General features: G+C 48.1%; 1 protein-coding gene across 8 annotated transcripts in view; it reads right to left on the reverse strand.

Moving 5' to 3' along the window:
• Nucleotides 1-21,473, reverse strand: part of LOC144592816 (anion exchange protein 2-like) — a 200,576-nt gene that overhangs the window by 123,162 nt on the left and 55,941 nt on the right. The window contains exon 1 of one of the 8 annotated variants that reach the window (XM_078397940.1): nucleotides 21,444-21,461. The exons of 5 other annotated variants lie outside the window; for them this stretch is intronic. The gene's annotated coding sequence lies outside the window, so the exon portion shown is untranslated. Of the gene's footprint in view, nucleotides 1-2,678; nucleotides 2,797-2,875; nucleotides 2,972-21,443; nucleotides 21,462-21,473 lie in introns of those variants that run through there. 2 more of the 8 variants (XM_078397938.1, XM_078397939.1) reach the window with 2 other exon arrangements.

Here is a 21,473-nt window from a genome sequence, read left to right on the forward strand (position 1 = left end):
GGGAAGAGGGGGAGGGGGAGAGAGGGAGGGGAGGGGGAAGAGAGGAGGGGAGGGGGAAGAGAGGGAGGGGAGAGGGAGAAGAGAGGGAGGGGAAGGGGGAAGAGAGGGGGGGAAGGAGGGAGAGGGGAGGGGAGAGGGAGGGGAGGGGGAAGAGAGGGAGGGGAGGGGGAAGGAGGGAGGGAGGGGAGGGAGGGGAGGGGAAGAGAGGGAGGGGAGGGGAAGAGAGGGAGGAGGGAGGGGGAGGGAGGGAGGGGGAGGGGAGGGGGAAGAGAGGGAGAGGGAGGGGAGGGAGAGGAGGGGAGAGGAGGGGAGAGGAGGGAGGGGAGAGGGGAGGGAGGGGAGAGGGAGAGGGGGAGGGGAGAGGGAGAGGGAGGGAGGGGAGGGGAAGGGAGGGAGGGGAGGGGGAAGAGGAGGGGAGGGGGAGGGGAGGGGGAGGGAGGGGAGGGGGGAAAGAGAGGAGGGAGGGGAAGAGAGGGAGGGGAGGGGGAAGAGAGGGAGGGGAGGGGGAAGAGAGGGAGGGGAGGGGGAAGAGAGGGAGGGGAGGGGGAGAAGAGAGGAGGGGAGGGGGAAGAGAGGGAGGGGAGGGGAAGAGAGGGAGGGAGGGGGAAGAGAGGGAGGGGAGGGAGGGAGGGGAGAGGGAGGGGAGGGAGGGAGGGGAGAGGGAGGGAGGGAGGAGGGGAGAGGGAGGGGAGGGGGAAGAGAGGGAGGGGAGGGGAAGAGAGGAGGGGAGGGGGAAGAGAGGGAGGGGAGGGGGAAGAGAGGGAGGGGAGGGGGAAGAGAGGGAGGGAGGGAGGGAGGGAAGAGGAGAGGGGAGGGAGGGAGGGGAGAGAGGGAGCGGAGGGAGGGAGAGGGAGGGGAGGGGAGGGAGGAGGGAGAGGGAGGGAGGGGAGGGGGAAGAGAGGGAGGGAGGGGGAAGAGAGGGAGGGGAGGGGGGGAAGAGAGGAGGGAGGGAGAAGAGAGGGAGGGGAGGGGGAAGAGGGGGAGGGGAGAAGAGGGGAGGGGAGAAGAGGGGGAGGGGAGAAGAGGGGAGGGGAGGGGGAAGAGGAGGAGAGGGGAAGAGGAAGAGAGGGAGGGGAGGGGAGGGGGAAGAGGAGGAGAGGGGGGAAGAGGAGGAGAGGGGGGAAGAGGGAGGAGGATGTGAGAGGGAGGGGAGGGGAAGAGAGGGAGGGGAGGAGAAGAGAGGAGGGAGAGGAAAGAGAGGGAGGGGAGGGGGAAGAGAGAGAGGGGAGGGGGAAGAGAGAGAGGGGAGGGGAGGGGAGGGGGAAGAGAGGGAGAGGAGGGGGAAGAGAGGGAGGGGAGGGAGGGGGAAGAGAGGGAGGGGAGGGGTAAGAGAGGGAGGGGAGGGAGAGAACAGAGGGAGGGGTAAGAGAGGGAGGGGAGGGGAAGAGAGGGAGGATGGGGGAAGAGAGGGAGGAGGGGGGAAGAGAGGGAGGGGAGGGGAAGAGAGGGAGGGGAGGGGAAGAGAGGGAGGACGGGGGAAGGAGAGGAGAGGAGGGGGAAGAGAGGAGAGGAGGGGGGAAGAGAGGGAGAGGAGGGGAAGAGAGGGAGGAGGAGGGGGAAGAGAGGGAGAGGAGGGAGGGAGAGAGGGAGGGAGGGGGGAGAGAGGGAGGGGAGAAGAGAGGGAGAGGAGGGGGAAGAGGGCAGGGAGGGAAGAGAGGGAGGGAGGGGGAAGAGAGGGAGGGGAGGGGGGAAGAGAGGAGGGGAGGGGGAAGAGAGGGAGGGGAGGGGGGAAGAGAGGGAGGGGAGGGGGGAAGAGAGGGAGGGAGGGGGAAAGAGAGGGAGGGGAGGGGGAAGAGAGGGAGGGGAGGGGGAAGAGGGGGCAAAGGGAGAGGAGGGGGGCAAAGGGAGAGGAGGGGGGCAAAGGGAGAGGAGGGGGGCAAAGGGAGAGGAGGGGGGCAAAGGGAGAGGGGAGGGGAAAGGAGAGAGGGAGGGGGCAAAGGAGAGGGAGGGGGAGAAAGGAGAGAGGGATGGGAGGGGGGCAAGGAGGGCGGTGGGGAGAGGGAGGGAGTGGTGGAAGGGTGTGGGGGGAGGGAGGCAGGGAGTGGTGGTGGGGAGGGAGTGGTGGTGGGGAGGGGGGAGAGAGAGTGGTGGGGGGAGAGGGAGAGGGAGTGGTGGGGGGGGTGGAGAGAGAGGGAGTGATGGGGAGGAGAGAGAGGGAGTGGTGGTGGGGGGAGAGGGTGTGTGGTGGGGGAGAGGGATGTGGTGGAGGGAGAGAGAGGGTGTGGTGGGGGTGAGTGGGAGGGAGAGAGGGGGATGGGAGGGAGAGAGGGGGATGGGAGGGAGAGTAGGAGTGGGAGTGAGAGAGGGGGAGTGGAGGGAGAGAGGGGGAGTGGGTGGGGGAGTGGGAGGGAGAGAGGAGGGAGAGGGGGGAGTGGAGGAGGGAGAGAGGGGAGTGGGAAGAGAGGGGAGTGGGAGAGTGGGAGGGAGGGAGAGGGGGAGTGGAGGGAGGAGGATGAGAGAGGGGGCGTGGGAGGGAGGGAGGAGGGGAGAGGGAGGGAGGGAGGATGGGAGAGGGGCGTGGAGGAGGAGGGGGGCGAGCGGGAGTGGGAGGGAGAGAGGGGGAGTGGGAGGGAGAGAGGGGGTGGGAGGGAGAGAGGGGGAGTTGGAGAGAGAGAGGAAGTGGGAGAGAGAGAGAGAGAGGGAGTGGGAGAGTTCGGCTGTTTGGAGGCAGGACCCACCAGCAAGAAGCTACACTAATCCCTCTGGGAATACGAGATGTTTCCAGCCTGTGCCCCGCATGCAGTAGATTGCAAACATCCACACCCTCTCGCTTTCCATCGCCTCCCCGGACACGGCAGGAAGGATGGGGCAGCAAAGACAAGCTCCCCCAGTACAACGTGAACCGTTGAAAAACATTCCTCAAAGACCTACTCACAAACAAGGCCCTGCTGGCATCTGGATCAGGTTTAAAGGCACAGGCCGAAAAGAAATGTAACTCAAATTACAGCCACACTTCCACTGAGCTCAACTACTTAAAGCGGAAAGTGACTTGCGATCTGCCCCCGCTGTTTTGGCTCCAGGGACTCTCTCCCAGCACTGACGCTTCCACCTATCGGGATTCAAGGAGACGGCCAAGGTTAGTGTATTTCCATATGCTGCAGACACAGGGGGAAGCGCACTTAACCCAGACCTTGAGTGACCTCTCAAACAGCAGCCACTGATGTGGAACTTGGCACAGTGCTGCCCCCCTCTGAGTGTTGCACACTCCGCCTGGGTAGCTTATGAACTCTGAATTCCCCAAACTTAGCTAATTAACTCACAGACCAAAAGTACGAGATAAGGATAGAAGAGGTGTGAAATGTGAAGCCAGAGGATGGAATATAGGTGGAGGAAGTTGGGGAGGAGGAGGGAGAACGAAATAGGTGCACATCCACGTGGACACTGGGAAGGGAGGGGGGGAAAAGGTGGGAGGTGGTTGGTAGTTTCGTTTATTATTATTGTCACCTGTACAGTGAAAAGCCTTTTTGTTTTTTTTGTTGCGTGCTTTTCGCAGACTGGATAGCACGTAAAACAGGTTTTCACTGTACCTTGCTTCACGCGACAATAATAATACACTAAGCTAACAACCCCCTCCCCCACACACCTTTTATCTCCCTCTCTTTTCTGTGCCCCACCTGGATGTGCACCCATTTCTTTCTCCCCACCCCTTCCACCTATGTTCCTTCATCCAGCTTCACGCTTCACATTTTCACATTGCTATCCTTATATCACACCTTTTGCACCTATCACTGCCAGGCTTTGTCAGGCCCCAACCTCTCTTCCAGCTTTCAACCCCTCCCCCCCCCCCCATTGCAATCAGTCTGAAGAAGGGTCCTGACCCGAAACATCACCTATCCACATTCTCCAGAGATGCTGCCTGACCCACTGAGTTATTCCACCACGTTATGTTTCTTTTGGTAAAACAGCATCTGGAGTTCCTTGTGTCTGCAGATAACAAGGTACATTGACACTGATTAAACTACCTTTTACACCATTTTAACAGCAGGGCACCCACTCATTTAAACATCTTGTTGCACACTTTATGCTCTTCAAGACAAAAACCATTCATTGTATTTTAGTTCTGGTCCCACAGACCCGAATGTTGTTGGCACAGCCAGGACTCACAGCGGCCACTGAGTGCTCCCCCATGGCTGGGCCATTTAAAGAGACAGGCGAGATGTTCCGATCGATAGGTATGGTCTCGCATGCAAGTCAACAGACCTTGCCTCATCCGACCACCAATCCTGTGTCTGGCACAATAGCGCCTCAGGAGGACAGACCAGTGACTTCACCATTACACTCTCGTTCTCCAACGGATGTTCAGTGGAGAGCACGACGCTAGTTATATCATCGTTTGGTGCAACAACTCTAACAAAGGAGATCACAGGGAGTGGTGGACGCTACCCAGTTCATCACATGTACTGACCTCCCCACCATCGAAGGGATCTCCAGGAGGTGCTGTCTCCAAAAGGCAGCCAATATCATCAAAGTCCCACACCACCCTGACCACTCTCTCATCTCCCGACTACCATCGAGAAGAAGGTAAAGGAGACTGAAAACCGTGACTTCCAGGTTCAAGAACTGCTTCTTCCCAGAAACCATCAGGCTCTTGAACAGTACACAACACTAACTTCAGCAACTATGGTCTACTATTGTCTATGTCTTTGTTTGAACTATAGATTTTGGTTTTGCCCTATTTGGTTACTTAGTATTGCTGTTATTAATTTATTGTATTATTGATTATTGTACATTTATCTTGTGTTTGCATTAATTGGCCTTTTGAACTGCAGCAAGAAAGAATTTCATTGTTCCATTGCCAGTACATGTGACAATTAAATACACTTGACTCCTGAATGGAAACTTGTCTAATTGCAGATAGTTATTCTCACTAAAGATTCTTGGGTTACATACAGAGCTCTCCCCACAGTGTTCTGTTAGTGTGCCCCCCCCCCCCCCCCCATATACCACACCTTTCTCTGACTGCAACTAAATAAGTTGAGAATTGCCTGCAGCTCTGGTCACCCAGCTACAGGAAGAATGTCATTAACTTGGAAAAGGTGCAAAAAAGCTTTACAAGGCTGTTCCCAGCTCTGGAGGATTGAAGTTGTAAGGAGAGGCTGGATTGTAAGGTCTTCAATCGCTGCAAAATAGCAGGCAGAGGAGTAACTTCATAGAGGGTTTTAGTTCTAGTTTAGTTCGTTATTGTCACGTGTACGGAGATGCAGTGAAAAGCTTTTGTTTGTGTGCTATCCAGTCAAAGAAAAGACTATACATGAACACAATCAAGCATCATGAGGGGCATAAATAAGGTTGGCGGTCAGTTTTTGCCCCAGGGGTGGGGGATTCTAAAACTACAAGGCATCGGCTTTAGGGGGAAAGATTTAAAATGGAACTTTTTCACATATTTGAATCGGACCGTCACAGCGAGTAGTAGATGACAACATTTAAAAGGCACTTGGACAGGTACCTAGATGGGAGCTTTGGAGGCAAATGAACCAAGTACAAGATAGTGGAACTAGCTTGGTTAGACATGTTTTATGTTATGAACATGTTTTATGTTATGTTTGGTTAGACATGTTTTATGTTATGGACGAGTTAGGCTGTAGGTGCTGTTTCTGTAGCTCTATGATTTAGGTGTCCGACTCTTACCTTAAACCTTATGCACTCTAGTATTAGACCCCCTTTCCTGGGGAAAAGACTGTGACCATCCACTTTCCTTATGCCCTATTGCATCTGGCAACATGTTTAGCTTTAGCTTTATTATTGTCATATACATGGAGGTACAGGGGGTTTGTTTTGCATGCCATCTAAATAGATTAGATAATACCACACTTAAGTACAATCAAGTCAAATTCAAGTGCAATAGGTAGAGCAATGGGGAAGATACCGAGTGTAGAATAAGAGCACTGTAGCGCACCAGTTCCAGAGGCAAAGTCCAATCTCTGCAATGTGGTAGAGGCGAATTGGATAGCACCCTAGCTTATGGAAAGAGTGCAGAGTAGATTTATGAAGCTGTTGCCAGGAGTTAAGGGCTTGAGCTATAGAGAGAGACTGGGCAAGCTGGGACTTCATTCCTTGGATCACAGGTGGTCTTATAGAGGTGTATAAAATCATGAGAAGAATTGAACAGGTGAATGCACAAAGTCTTTTATCCAGGTGGGGGAATCACGAAAAGGCCAGGTTTATGGTGAGAAGGAAAATAATTATTGGGAACCTGAGGGGCAACTTTGTCACACACAGAGAGAGGGTGGTGGCTATATGGATGATTAGCTTAGATGGGGTATCTTAGTCAGCATGGATAAGTTGGGCAGAAGGCCCTGTTCTCGTGCTGTGTGACTTCATGACTCTTGATAAGCCTGATAAGAGAATACAGTCTGCCCTTCATTTATAAATCATTAATACAGACTGTAAAGATATGAAGTTCCAGCACTGATCTCTGTGGCACCTCACTAGTTACAGTTTGACAACCTGAGAAAGATCCATTTACCCTGAACTGACACAACTCCCTATCCAGGTAATATCCCCACCATACCATGAGCTCTTGCCCTGTTCATTAGCCTTTTGTGTGGCTCTTCTGGAAATCCAAATACACCACTACTCCAGGTTTCCCTTTAACCACCATGTTTGTTACAGCTTGCAATGTTTGTGTCAAACACAATTTCTGTTTTGTTAGATTATGCTAACTGTATTAGGAATTTCCATATGACACTCTGCTATCTCCTTAATAATGATTCCAGCATTATCTCAGTGATAGGTGTTAGGCTAACTGGCTGAAATTTTCCTGCTTTCTATTTCCTCATATTCATAGGGCCATATAGCATGGAAAGAGGCCCTTTAGCCCAATATGCTAATGCTAACCAAAATGCCCCATCTACTAGTCCCACCTGCCTGAGTTTGATGCATATCCCTCTGAACCTTTCATATGCATTTACCTATCCAAATGATTTTATAAATAGTACCTGCCTTAATTACCTCCTTTGGCAGCTCAAATAGCCTATCAAACTTTTACAGCTGTATAGTTGAGAGCACACTGACTGGTTGCATCACCACTTAATTATGTAACTCAAACGCCCAGGAGTGAAGAGATTTAGTGAGTGGTGGACACTGCCCAGTCCATCGCGGGAACTGACCTAACCAACATTGGTATATAAGGCATCTACAGGAGATGCTGTAAAAAGGCAGCCAGCATTATCAAAGACCCACACCAGCCTGGCCACACTCTCATCTCACTGCCACCATCGGGAAGAAGGTACAGGAAGGAGCCTGAAAACCATGACCTCCAGGTTCAAGAACAGCTTCTTTCCAACAACCATCTGGCTCTTGAACCACCCTGCACAACGCTAACTACAGCCCGACCCCAGCAATGAACAACTGAGACTTTTATAGATTGGACTACGTACTTCAGTCTTGCATATCGTGGTCTGGTTATTCAATGAGTGAAACTTTATTGTCACATGCACCTAGGTACAGTGATATTCTTCGTTTTTGCAAACAAAAAAAAATCACACAGCAGACCTCGCCTAGGCAGTACACAAAGAGCTGCCATGTTTCTGGCGATGACAAAGTTACAAAATATTAATTGAACAGTCATATCTTCTCGCAGCGGCGTTCCTGGTCTGCCGCTGCACATGGCAGCAGGTGCCCCCTCCCCCAACACCACTGAGTCCTGCTTTGATCTCGGTGGTCCCACCCGCAGGGCCCCCCCTTCATTCTCAGTGTCCTCCTCTAGGTCCCCCTACAGTCTCGGTGGACCCCCGGCGTCCCCTTCCTTTGTTCTCGGTGACCCCCCACCAGGGTGCTCCGGGCGGCCCTGCTCGCTCTCAGCCCCTGCAGCTCGGACTACCTAGTATTAGAGTTATTAATTCATGGCATTATTGATTATTGTCTATTTATCCATATGTTATTGAATTAAAGGTTCCCCGGTACATATTCTGTTCCCCGGTATATATGACAATTAAAATCTCTTGACTCCTTTTATGAATAGGGGCAATACATTTCTAGATTTTCAATCTGTTAGGACCTTTCCAAGTTCTGTGGAATTTTGGAAGATCACAACAAAAGCATCTATAATCTTTGCACTAACTTTATTTCTGATATCACAGAAATATCATGTTTATAAATCCATTTATCCCAATTGCTCTTGTAATCATTCATCCTATCTATGCTGCCACCATTAACCACATATGCATATTTTGTTTTGAATCAGTTTCCAGGATGTGGCTGTAATTTTGTGCCCAACCACGCCTGCCCTTGAGATTTTGGCAAGGAACCTTTGTGAATACTGCAGTCCCTCATGTAAAGCCAGCACTGCAGTCAGGCTGCACACAGACCTCCAGGATCCTGAACTTGTGGCAATGAAGAAACAGCAACTTACTGCCTAGTCTGAAGGGTCCCGACCCGATACATCATCCGTCCATTCCCTTCACCGATGCTGCCTGACATGCTGAGTACTTCCAGCACTTTGTGTTCTGTTCAAGGTTCCAGCATCTACAGTTCCTTGTGTCTCATCACTACAATCAAGCAATTCACAAGTACAATTGGCAGTGCAATGAGAAAAATACCAGAGTGCAGAATGTAGTGTTACTTTCTGATAGCGTTACAGCTGCAAAGTAAGTGGTGATTTTAAAAAGTGGAATGTCCACAATGCGGTAGGTTGGAAGATCGGGATAACACCCTTAGTTTATGTGAGGACCATTCAGTAGTCTGACAACAATGGGGAAGAAGTTGTTCTCGAGACTGGTGCTACGTGCTTTCAAGCTTTTGATGGGAGAGGAATGAAGAGGGAATAAGAGGGAATGAACAGGGCGTGAGTGGTCCTTGATTATGTTGGCTGCTTTCCTTAGGCAAGATGAAGTGTAGATGGAGTCCATGGGGAGGGAGGCTGGTTGGTGTGTTGGATTGGGCTACATCCATAATTCTACAATTTCTTACGGTCTTCTTCCGGAGAATCTGGAACAGGGCTCAATGTTTAAACCAAATGGATTGTTCTACTAAGAGAGCTGAGATGAAAAATATCCTCTCAAAGAGTCTGGTTTGGAACGGTTGTTGAGTCTGCGTTTGGTCTTGCCAATGTACAGGAAGCCACTTCGGGAATACTGAATGCAGTAGATGAGGTTAGAGGAGATGCACGTGTACCTCTGTTTCACCTGGAAGAACTGCTGGGGTCCCTAGATGGAGATGAGGGATGGGTATAGTGACAAGTGTTACATCTCCTGCGGTTTCAGGGGGAGGTGGGTAGACTTTGCCTTGCTGGAGATGGTCGTTGCCACAGTCTTGCGCCACCACTTGTCACACCACTACCTGAGATATACGAATGGAAGTGAATAGTGAGTCAATATCAGAACATCCCAGTCCTGACTGTGTAATGAAGCCACTGAAGACGATGTGCCGGGGAAGTAGTCCACTGTTCACCCATCACCTTTCCAATGTTAGCCTATTAGATTGCCTCTCCACATTCTCCCCGCTTAAAAGTTTATTTGAACTTACAGGTTAAATTTCATATACAACTAAAACACAAACATGTCTGATCATAAAACAGTGCAACACAGAAACAGGTACTTCGGTCCACAATATCCGTCTCGAACATAATACTAGGTTAAATTAATCTCCTCTGCCTGCAAGTGATCCATATCCCTCCAGTCCCTGCATATCCACGTGCCTATCTAAAAGCTCCTTAAACACCACTATGACCCTTAACAACATTGATGTACAGAGGGATTTGGGGGTAAAAGTCTATAATTCCCTATATGACAACTTAAGTAGATACCGTGGTAAGGAAGGCTTACGGTACAATTGCCTTCATTGGTCAGGCCATTGATTATAAGAGTCAGGAAGCCATGATGCCACTTTATAGGACTTTGATTAGGGCGCAATTGAAGTATTGCGTGCAGTTCTGGTCACCCCGTTGCAGGGAGGATGTGGAGACTTTGGAAAGGGAACTTACCATAATGATATCTGGATTAGGGGAATATTAGCTACAGTGAGAGGTTGGACAGACTTGGATTGTTTTCCCTGGAACGCCAGATGTTGCAGGGAGACCTAACAGAAATAAATAAAATTATTAGAGGCATAGATGGGGTAGACAGCAAGAACCCCTTTCTCAGGATGGAAAAATACCAGAGGGCATAGCTTTAAAGTGAGAGGGGCATAGTTTACGTTTACATAGAGTGTAAGAAAATAACTGCAGATGCTGGTACAAATCGAAGGTATTTATTCACAAAATGCTGGAGTAACTCAGCAGGTCAGGCAGCATCTCGGGAGAGAAGGAATGGGTGACGTTTCGGGTCGAGACCCTTCTTCAGACTGAGGTACACTGAAAAGTTTTTACACAGAGTGTGGTGAGTGCCTGGAAAGTGCTGCTGGGGGTGTTGGTGGAGGCAGATACAATAGTAGCATTTACGAGACTCTTGGACAGGCAAATGAATATGCAAGGAATGGAGGGATATGGGTTTTGCGCAGGCAGATAAGAGTTGGTCGTGGCATCATATTCAGCACAAACTTTGTGGATCGAAGTGCCAGTACTGTGCGGTACAGTTCTATATTCCATTTCTGTACCTCTTTCACCACCCCTGGCAGTCTTATAGTCCATCTCTATCCTCCCTACAGCTCGCCTCATTTAAATTCATCAACACGTTAATGGTGCTCAAGTCCAAGCAATTAATGCACAGCAAGGAGAGCAGTGGTCCTGGGGAGCATGACTGTCTCCTCCCTACAGCTCACTTAGCAATCATTAGCCATGACTCTCGACTCCCAAACCAAATGGCAAACTGTGCTGCCACTGACCTCTCTATTACAGCTTCGATTCTGCTGACAAGCATTTTATATGGGACCTTTTTATCAAAGTCCACGTATTCAGGGCCAATCGCATCTCATTGGCCCTCCTCAGTACCGCATCAAAAACATTCATCAAGTTAGTTAGCTGAAAGGTTTTCAACAAGGTCCCACACAGGAGGTATATCAACAAGGTTAGAGCACATGAATCGTGGATAATATGTAGCCTGTAAAGCTGCAACAAGAAAGAATTTCATTGTTCCGTTCTCGGTGCATATGACAATTGAACGCTCTTGACATGGACTGGTAATTGCGTAATGGAAGAGCAATGAGTGGGAATAAACTAATCTTTGTCTGGCTGGATGCTATGACTACTGAGGTTGAGTTGAGTTTATTTTATTGTCACATGTACTGAGTACACTGAAAATCTTTTGTTGCAGGCTAACCAGTCAGTGGAAAGACAGTAGATGATTACAATCGAGACATCTACAGTGAACAGATACATGATAAATGGAAAAACATGAATACCGTTTAGTGCAGATCATAGTTAAAGTCAGAAATACTGCTGTTGGAGGAGAGATTTAAAAGAGCGGAGCGATTGCAATGTGTGATTGCAGATCCACTTCTGTGACCAGCACTCAAAGAGTTGCCTGGGTTGGGTACCATCTTCTAATTCCAGCAATTCATACCAATGTTGACAATTTACTGAGGGAACAACTTTACTAAAGTAGGTGGGAGTTTGAGTATGGAGAAAAATGTGAAGAGGCGACATGGTGATATAAATTCTGAGTGAATGGATGCAATATAATGTAGAAAAGTATCAAGTCATGCATTTTGGTGCAGAAAACAAAGGGATCCAATTATCCTTGTATACGAGTCATTGAAAGATAACATTCAGGTGAGGCATGCGATTAAAAAGGGAAACAGTGTGTGCCTTCATAACAACAGAGTTTGAATACTGCAAGAATTTGAGTACAAGGGCAGGGTCTCGGGGGCTCTGGGGCAAATGAGCCCTGAATTCCAATTTGGACAAGGTGGGCCGAAGAGCCTGCTGCCATGCTGTAAGGATCATGACTATAACTGCAGCTCTATGGGGTTTTGCTGAGACCACACCTGCAGTAATGTGCACACCCTTGGCCTTTATAGTAAGGGGTGGCCAGTTCCCCTATGAGGAGAGATGAGTAGACTGAGAATGTAGTCTCCAATGTTTAGAAGAATGAGAGGTGAACTCATTGAAACTCAGTAAAATTATTACAGGGGTTTATAGTTGGATGCAGATAGGAAGATTTCTGTGGCTGTCTAGAACAAGGGGTCACCGTCTAAGAGTAGGGCAGGTGAGGAGAAATATCTTTCTACACAGGGTGCTGAATCTTTGGAATTCTCTATCTAGAGGGCGGTCATTGAGAATATTCACAATTTACAATGCTATTTGTCAGGTTGAATTGAATCGAATCGAATACTTTATTGTCACAAGTGACAAGTCATAGTGAAATTCTTTGCGTGCATACCAAAGGTGTGCAAATAGTCGCCCATAAAGGGCGCTTACAAAGTTACAAATCCCCCCCCCCTCCCCCCGGGTGGTTACCCGCACTGGGTCCTTCATTGCCCATTGTTCTTCCCCTCCCTCACACCGGCCCCCCCACGCTGGTCCTCCATTGTTCTTCCCCCCACGTCGGGACCCATTGCTCTTCCCCCTCCTTCACAGCGGTCCCCCCCACGCCGGGTCCTCCTTTGTTCCTTCCCTCAGCAGCGGCGTCCTCACTTCCATGTGTCCTTCCTTGTCCATCGATCGGCACCATCATCGACCGCCGCACCGACCTAGGCACCAATGGCCGCGGGCTTCATTGACCCACGAAGCACGGGCTCCAACCCGTGAGGCTCTACCTTCGACTCATGAGGTTCCGGCCCGCAAGGCCTAGGCCTCAAGGTTCAATCGCCGGCCCGCGAGGCCTGGGCTCTGGCCCACAAGGCCACGGCCCATGAGGCCCAGGCCGTGAGGCTCCACCTCTGGCCTGCGAGGCTCTACCGCCTGCCTCTGAGGTTCCACCACCGGCCTGCGAGGCTCCACCACTGGCCCATGAGGCTCGGGCTCGGGCCCACAAGGCTCCGCCTCCGACTCGCGAGGCACCAGCCTCAGCTTCTCAGCGGCAGCTTCGGAAAGTGTATATGGACAGGAAAAGTTTACCATGATATCGGCAAAACACAGGCAAATAGGGCTGGCTGGCATGGACGAGCTGGGCCGAAAGGCTTGTTTATATGCTGCATGAGTCTGTGATTCTTACATAGATTACTGGAAATTAGGGGAATCAAATGAAATAGGGATAGTGCAGTACAATGGAGTCAAGGAAGAAGATCAGCCGTGATCTTGTTTCAGCAAGGCCAAGCAGAGGCATACAGCACGGAGACAGGACCTTTGGTCCAACTTGCCCATACCAACCAATATTCCCCATATTTGGCCAGTTTTGGTCTTTGTCCCTCGAAACCTTTTCTACCCATGTACCAGTCCAAATGCCTTTTAAATGTTATTATTGTCTTGGCCTCCACCTTTTCCTATGGCAACTCTTTCCAAGTTCCCACTACCTTCTTTGTGAAAAGATTGTCCCTCAGGTTCCTGTTCAATCATTCCCCTCTCAGCTTAAACCTATGTCCTCCCATTCTTGATTTCACTACCCTTGTGCATCACCCTCTCTAAGCCCCTCAGGCTTTTATACATTCCTATAAAATACTGCGATCCCAGAAATAAAATCCTATGCCTGCCCAATCTCTCCCTGTAGCTAAGTCTTGCTCTTACCTCTGAAGTTCATAGTCCCTTAAGTAAGTTGAATTTTAACAAATCCAAGCTGACTTTCATTTAATAACACATATGTCGAAATGATGATTAATGTAGCCTGCTTATCAATCTCTTCAGTATCCTGTGATTTGAGAAAGGTGAAGTGATTGATCTGTAGTTTATGACTCCACTGTTTGCAAAATGATGCAACACTTCCAGTTCACCAATGCCCAGCATTAGTCCGGGGCTAATAAAGGTTCAAGGTCAAAAACTGCAACGAGGTGAGTGTGGGCAGGCTGCTGTACATGACCCAGGGGATGAAACAAGGGCTCACTGACTGATATCTGCATCCCATCGCATCTTAAAGTGAAGCCAGGATTAATGCAGCGGTAGCAGATTTCCTCACGGTTCAAGGGAGCTGAGTCGTCTATGATCACTCTGCAACAAGAGTTCCCATATTGGCCGACTTTAACTTCTCCAATATTGACTGGGACTTCAGTAATGCAAGAAGCTTAGACGGGATAAAGTTTATTAAGTGTATCCACAAGGGTTTCTTGAAGCAGTGCGAAGATGGTCCAACTAGAGAATGGATCGTACCAATGCCTCATCTTCCTGAGGAGACTGAGAAAATTCAGCATGTCTCCAATGACTCTCACAAACTTCTTCTGATGCACCATAGAAAGCATATTGTCAGGTTGCATCACTGCTTGGTTTGGGAACAACTCCACCCAAAACCGCAAGAAATTACAGAGTTGTAGATGCAGTCCAGTCCATCATAGACCAGATTCCCCACCATCAACTCCATCGACACTTCAGGCAGCCTTGGGAAAGCAGCCAACATAAACAAAGACCTGTCCCACCCCGCTCATTCCTTCTTCTCTCTGGTCCTGTCTGGCAGAAGGTACAAAAGCTTAAAAGTACACACTACCAGATTCAGGAACAGCTTCCCCTCTGTTATCAGGAGAATATCACTGTCCAATTCACCTCTACCCCATTGTGGACATTGGACTTTGTGGAAATGATGCACTCTAATGCCGAGAACTATATCCTGCACTTTGTATTTCCCCTCTGCTCTATCTATTGTGCTATCTAGTTTGACTTGATAGTATTATCTGATCTAATTGGATAGCATGCAAACAAACTTTTCATTGTACCTTGCCACAGGTGACAATAATAAATCTAAATTTAAGCTTTGTGTTGGGAAAAAAGCCTGACAGGTGACATGGGGTTTCAGTAAGAGAGCATGCTGTAAACAGTGATCACAAATTCCTTAAGTTTTAAGGTAGTTATGAATAAGGATCACAGGGAGAAGACGTCAGAACCACAGTGGAAAGTATTCAATTGAGGGAGGGCAAATTACTTCCTCAGAAGTAAGAGAGTTTGGCATGCCTGCGACAAACCTTACTATCTCCTACGGTCATAAATCGCATCTTATCTGGATGCACCACACCCTCTTCTCCCATCTGGCAGAAAGCACGTACCACCAGATTCAGGAAGAGCTTCATCCCCGCTGTTATCAGACTTATGAATGGCCCTCCCATCGGGTAGAGTATTGCCCAATCTCCCAACCTACCTCGTTAGGGGCTTTGCACTTTTTTTCTTTGTAACTGTAACACTATAACTGTAACACTATATTCTGCACTCTGGTATCTTTGTGTTTGCACTACCTGTTGCACTTGTGTATAGTTTGATTGTACTCGTGTACAGTACGATTTGACTGGATAGCACACAAACAAAGTTTCTCACTGAATCTGGGTACACTTGACAATAATGAACCAATACCATTGTACAGGCAAAAGGAATTGGTTCAGGTCATGGTTTATTATTGTCAAAGTATCACATCAGGTTAAGAGACAAGAGTCGAAAGTCAAGACTGTTTAATTGTGATATGTACTGACAACAGACCAATGAGATTCTTACTTCTTGCAGCATAACAGGCTTGTGACACAATGCGTGTTTGATACACATATTGTGGGCCGAAAGGCTTGTTCCTGCACTATACTATTCTGTGGCAACTGCAGCCACATTACTCAAAGCAAGCGGTCTGCTCAGGACACTGCAGAGAGGTAAGAGTGGAACGCTTACAGCTCTGGACTTGAGCACAGTAATATCATGGTTACAGGAACATCTGAGTCACCCACAGGCAGAGAGGTCAAATCTCACAAGGAACTAGAAATCTCCTGGCTCATTCTTCAAAATCCAACAGGGCAACTGGTCTTTGGAAGAAGGGAGTTCAGTCTGTGTCTGACACATCTAACTCAATTTCCCTCGTGGGATAAATAAAGGTCTATCGTATCATATCGTAGATTGCACAGGATTTACTTCAAGGGAGAAAAGGAAAATCATCGAGGCTGGTGGCCAAAAAATGCTGGAGTAACTCGGCAGGACAAGCAGCATCTCCGGAGAGAAGGAATGAGTGACGTTTCGGGTCGAGATCCTTCTTCAGACTGAGTTACTCCAGCATTTTGTCTCGACCTTCGATTTAAACCGCATCTGCATTTTTTTCCTATACATCATCTAGACTAGATTGGCCCTTAAATGTGTATTTAAGAAGTCTTTTGTTCAAGATTGCAAAGGCATGAAGATCCTTAGAAAATATTTATTCCTTGACACATATATCACAAATATGTATCATTTAGCTCACACCCATTGTGACACCACATTGTGACACAGTCACTGGCTATGCAACATTTAGCAGTGTCCCAACAACAGCAAGAGGAGATGCAATAAGTCACATTTGCAAATGTGGAAAGAACAGCAGGGCATTACTTCACAGATCACTTTCATTTACATGGGGTGCTTCAGACAATCTTTATTCTGACCTATAATCCAATCACAAGTTTGCAGATGACACCACCATAGCGGGCCAGATTTCAAAGAATGATGAGACGGCTGATAGGAAGAAGCTTAGTGACATGCTGTCAAGATAACAAACTCTTCCTCAATGTCAGCTAAACAAAGGAGATAGTTATCCACCTCAAGGAGCAAGGTGGAGTACACGCCCCAGTCTGGATCAATCGTGCCAAAGTGGAAATCAACAAGAGCTTCAGATTCCAGGTGTAAATATTATCAACAATTTGACCTCGTCCAACCACATTGATGCCACGGCATAAAAAGCAAGCCAACGCCTCTATCTCGTCAGAAGACTAAAGAAATATGGCACATCCTCAATGACTATCTTTGTTAACCATTTTTGTTATCTATGAGAACACCCACTTAAGTGTCATCTTCAAAATTACTAATCATGCCTTGCCCTTTTTTTCCAAATTGGTGATCTAAACCACAAACAGCAATGTGTCCAGCACCGATCCATGAGGCACACCACTAGGCACAGGCATCCAATCTGATAAACAACTTTTCACCGTCATATTTCGCTTGGGCAGCTTACAGCCCAGCGGTATGAACATTGACTTCTCTAACTTTAGATAGCTCCTCTGTCCCTCTCTTCCCCTCCCCCTTCCCAGTTCTCCCACCGTCTTCCTGTCTCCACCTATATCCTTTTTTTGTCCCGCCCCTCCTGACATCAGTCTGAAGAAGGGTCTCGACCCGAAATGTCACCCATTCCTTCTCTCCAGAGATGCTGCCTGACCTGCTGAGTTACTCCAGCATTTTGTGATACCTTCCACCATCATCCTCTGCTTCCTTCCATGAAGCCAATTCTTTCACCAAGCTATCTTTATGTATTGTGTTACAGGCGTATTAAGCTACTGCAAGTAAAAATTTTATTGTTCCGTCGTCTGTACATATGATAATTAAATACTCTTAACTCTTCCCTAATTTTAGTAATGCAGGATGCTTCAATAGACCTGAAGGCATGTCTAATCTTCCTCCAACACGTCCTGGAAAGCAGGTAACTAATCACAAAAGGCTGGTATTACAGGAGGGATGATATTTCCTATCCATTAGGCACCTCTTTGGGATGATTTGCAGATGGTGAGAAATCTAGAAAAGATCCACAGCACAGCACTGAGAAAGCTGTTGGCAAATGCAATGACCCCCATCTCAATGCTCACACTATTTCTATATAAGACTGGAAAGTCCACCTTGTTTCCAGAGAGCAGGGACTTGAGTATAGAAGTTGGGGCATTATGTTGCAATTGTGCAAGACATTGGAGAGGCCTGACTTGGAGCACAGAGTTCAGTTTGGGCTACTCTATTATAAGAAAGATGCCATAAAGCTGTAAAGAGTGCAGAGATGATTTTAAAAAGCAAAATTATAATAGGAACCTGAGGGCCCACTTCTTCACACAGGTGGAACAATCTGCTCGGGGAAGTAGTTGCGGCAAGCACATGAACAACATTGTAACGCAGTCACTGCCTGTGCAACATTTAGCAGTATGCTAACGACAAGAAGAGATGTAATAAAAATAGACATTTGGCCAAGTACATGGATGGGATAGGTTTAGAGACTTATGGGTCAAACGCAAGTAAATGGGACTAGCATGGATGGGGCATCTTGGTCAGCATGCACGAGTTGGGCCTGTTTCCATGCTGAATGACTCCATGTTTGCCATCTCTCTGTCATGAGAGACAAGAGGAAGGGCCAAGAGTGTTTACTTCTGCAGCTTAACAGGTCTGTAAATGCAATGGAGGTGACATATAATTTTTTTTTAAATCAATAAATTAATAATCCTTACAGCCATGATCCTACATCAACACTTCAGTTTGGCGACTGGTGATTCTAAGGTTTCTAAGGTCACAGATTCTTTCTCTCCAGAGATGCTGCCTGTCCCGCTGAGTTATTCCAGCTTTTTGTGTCTATCTTTGGGTTAAACCAGCATCTGCAGTTCCTTCTTACACAAGACTACTTCACCATTCAATCATGGCTGATCTATCTTTCCCTCTCAACCCCATTCTCCCCATAATGTTTGACACCCATACTAATCAAGAATCTGTCAATCTGCGTTTTAAAATACCCAATGACGGCCTCCACAGCTGATTGTGGCAATAAATTCCACAGATCATCCTCATCTCCTTTCTAAAGGTATTTCCTTTTATTCTGAGACTATGGCCTCTGGTCTTAGACTCTCCCACTAGTGGAAACATCCTCTCCACATCCATTCTACCCAATGCCGCAATCGGGACTTGCTTGATTGGTGTAGACAAGGTGTGCCAAAGAGCCTGTTTGCGTGCTGTGCAGTTCAGTGACTATAACAACTCACAATGGTTCGGAGCCGTTCCCTTTGAAACATTGCTATTGCTGGACTGTGGGAAATGCTGTGCCAATTTGGAAACAGCAAGTTCATACAAAGGGCTCACTAATCAGGTAATGTTTTAGTCATAGCGACTATGTAAACAGGACACCAGGGAAACAGGAAAACACCAGTGCCTGAGGTGTCCCTTTGAAACACTGCCTCATTGGCCCCAACCCTCATGGCTTTCTTTCAGTTTCAAAATACAGCAAGGAAACAGGCCCTTCGGCCCATCAGGCCCACGCAGACCATCGATCACCTGTTCACACTAGTTCTGTTTTCCCATTTTCTCATCCATTTACTACACACGAGGAGCAATTTACAGATGGTCAATTAACCTACAAACCTGTACATCTTTGGGAGGAAACTGGAGGACACAGAGGAAATTCACACGGTCACAGGGAGAATGTGCAAACTCCACACGGACAGCACCTGAGGTGAGGATTGAACCCGGGTCACTAGTGCTGTGAGGCAGCGGCTCTACCAACTGCACCACTGTGCCACCCTTTGCTAATAACTTCCTTTCAAATAATTATCCAGCTACTTCTTGAACATAAATATTGAACCTTTTCCTGTGTGTTTATAGGCAGTGTGTTTTCAATTAGAGCAACGGTCAAATTTATTTAAAGTCAGAGAGTCATACATCGTGGAAACAGGCCCTTCAGTCCAACTTTCCCACACCGACCAACATGCTCCATCTACACTCATCCCACCTGCTGGCATTTGTCCAATATCCCTCCAAACCTATCTTATCCATATACCTGTCCAAATGTTTTTTAAACGTTATGATCGTATCTGGCTGAACTAGCTCCTCTGGCAGATAGTTCCATATATCTGCCACCCTTTGTGTAAAAAAAGTTGCCCCGCAGGTTCCTATTAAATCTTCCCCCCTCACCTGAACCCTCTCATCTTTATGCATAATTTGTTTTTGTGTGTGTTGTCTGAGTCTAGCTGTCTGTGATGCTGCTGCAGACAAGATTTTTAATTGAGCAACACACAAAATGCTGGAAGAATTCAGTGGGACAGGCAACATCTGTGGAGGGAATGGTCAGATGATGTTTCAGGTTGGGACCCTTCTTCAGACTGATGGAGTAGGATGGGCAAAAACTGGGAATGGGAAGTGGGGGTGGGACAAAACTTGGCAAGTGATAGGTTGAGGTGAAGGTGATTTGCAGATGATTGGAGTAAGTGACAAAGGCAAGAAGTGAAAAGGAGACAAAAAGGTTTCCGATAAGGAGAGGAGTGAAGGAGGGAAATGTAAACCCCGAGGGAGAGATATGGGTGGAAGAGGACAGGGGGCGGCGGCAGGCGGAGGAAGATGGAGGATAAAAGGGAAATGAGAACGATAAGTGAAGAATGAGTATTGAATGTTCAGGGGAGTGGAAAGAAGCAGGTGACCAGAGTGCTGGGTGATGGTGGGGGAATTGTGTGCACATTGGGGAATTGGGGGAGGAAAGAGAAGTAGGAAATTACTTGAAATTGCAGCTTTTCCAGCTTCCCCCTCCTCTATTAGTCTGAAGAAAGGTCTCTCTTGACCTGAAATGTCATCTGTCCATTTCCTCCACAGACCTGCTGAGTTCCTCCAGCACTTTGTGCTTTGCTCAAGACCTGCAGTTCCTTGCGTCTCCATTTCCCTTTTTTAAATGATGGGATTGGGATCTGGCACAGAAGCCTGGGGTAGAGCAGTCCAGATCGGGATGAAAGGTGGGGCAGATTCGAGAAGCCATCTGACCTGCTCCAGTACCTGCAATCTCACGTTCTTGTGTACAGAATCTCAATCATTTCAGCAAGCTTAACTTCAATCAGCCGTCAACGCTTCAAAATTAGGATAGGTTTTAAGAGAATGAACAGTGGGAGTGTGTTCCCTCTGGAACAATAGGCTGCTTTATATATCACCATCAACATTGTAAAACATTTCAAGGCAATTCAAAGCAGCATTGACAAACACTTGGCACCATGCCACATTAGGTGATATTTGAACACACAATTAAAAGGATGGTTAAGAGCCATTTGAAGGACCATTTCACAGAAGAGGGGCAGGGAAGAGGGAGTCAAGGTGGACTAAGGCAGAATATTATGTCTAGGATCTTGAAGCTCCCAATCATCTCCACTTTGGCACCATTGACGCTGACTGGGGCATGTACTACATTAATTCCTGGTCAATAACTAGCTCCTTAATCTGTATGAAAAAGATGCCCCTCAGGTTCCTATTAAATATTTTCTCCTTCGCCTTAAACCTAATGGCGGAAAAGTTGGTGCAGTGTGTTTCCTGCAGGATGTGGGAAGACGGGGACGTCGCTGGAGCTTCTGGGAGCTACACCTGCAAGAACTGTGTCTAGGTGCAGCTCCTGAAGGGACGTGTGGTGAAGTTGGAGAGGCAGTTGGATGACCTCAGGGCCATCCGGGAATGCGAGAGTTTCCTCGACATACAAAATGGCGGCACTGCCCTAGCAGCTGCCGCTCACCTGCGGTCCATTTGTCTTCGTGTTTTTGTTGTTTTTTGTTGTCTTAATTGTAGTTGTGATGTGGTGTTTTTGTGTTTATGTACTATGTGTGTATGTGGGGGGGAGGGGGAAACTAACACTGTAAATTAGTGTGTCCCTTCAGAACGGAGACCCGACCTTTGTTTTCTGGGCCGTGTCTCCGTTCCTGCTGCGGCCTACCATCGGCCCAACTCCTGGAGCTGTCGGCCTCCAGGGCTCTGGTTCGCAGAGCCCGCGGATCGGACTTACCACCACCGGAGCCGGCCGTCCTCGGAGGCT

The sequence above is a fragment of the Rhinoraja longicauda genome, chromosome 4 (genome assembly GCF_053455715.1).
Source record: "Rhinoraja longicauda isolate Sanriku21f chromosome 4, sRhiLon1.1, whole genome shotgun sequence".
Classification (NCBI taxonomy): Eukaryota; Metazoa; Chordata; class Chondrichthyes; order Rajiformes; family Arhynchobatidae; genus Rhinoraja; species Rhinoraja longicauda.